Source organism: Penaeus monodon, chromosome 32, assembly GCF_015228065.2.
Source record: "Penaeus monodon isolate SGIC_2016 chromosome 32, NSTDA_Pmon_1, whole genome shotgun sequence".
Lineage (NCBI taxonomy): Eukaryota > Metazoa > Arthropoda > Malacostraca > Decapoda > Penaeidae > Penaeus > Penaeus monodon.
In genome coordinates this window covers 23,443,222-23,443,699 of record NC_051417.1, presented here as the reverse complement: position 1 = coordinate 23,443,699, position 478 = coordinate 23,443,222, and positions in this window count along the sequence as shown.

The window sequence follows — 478 nt, the reverse complement described above, 5'->3', positions numbered from 1 at the left end:
ATCGCTCCCTAAAACGCTTCCACCCCCACCCTTTTCTCCATCCTTTCACGCTTCCTCCTTCCCTCATCCATCCACACTCCCATCTCTCTTCGCCCCTCATACTCCCTCTTTTCTCCACCCCCACCCTCCTTCCTTCTTCCGTCTATCTGCTTAGTCTCCTTCCCCATCCCTCTAGCCTTTCCCCTCCCCTCTTTCCTACACCTCTACCCAATTTTACACCCTCTCTTCTTCCCCAATCGTCCACCCTTTTCTCGCCCCCATCTCTCCACCCTCCCCTCTCCCCATCCCTCCACCCTCCCCGCTCCCCATCCCTCCACCCTCCCCTCTCCCCATCCGTCCACCCTCCTCTCCCCCTCCCCTCTCCCCCTCCCTCCCCCTCCCCCTTCCTACCCGGCAGCTTGCAGCTCCGTGCGTTATCTCCCTAGAAGAACATGTCTCGGATCCTCAACGAGACCGAGCGCTCCCCATACCGAGCGCC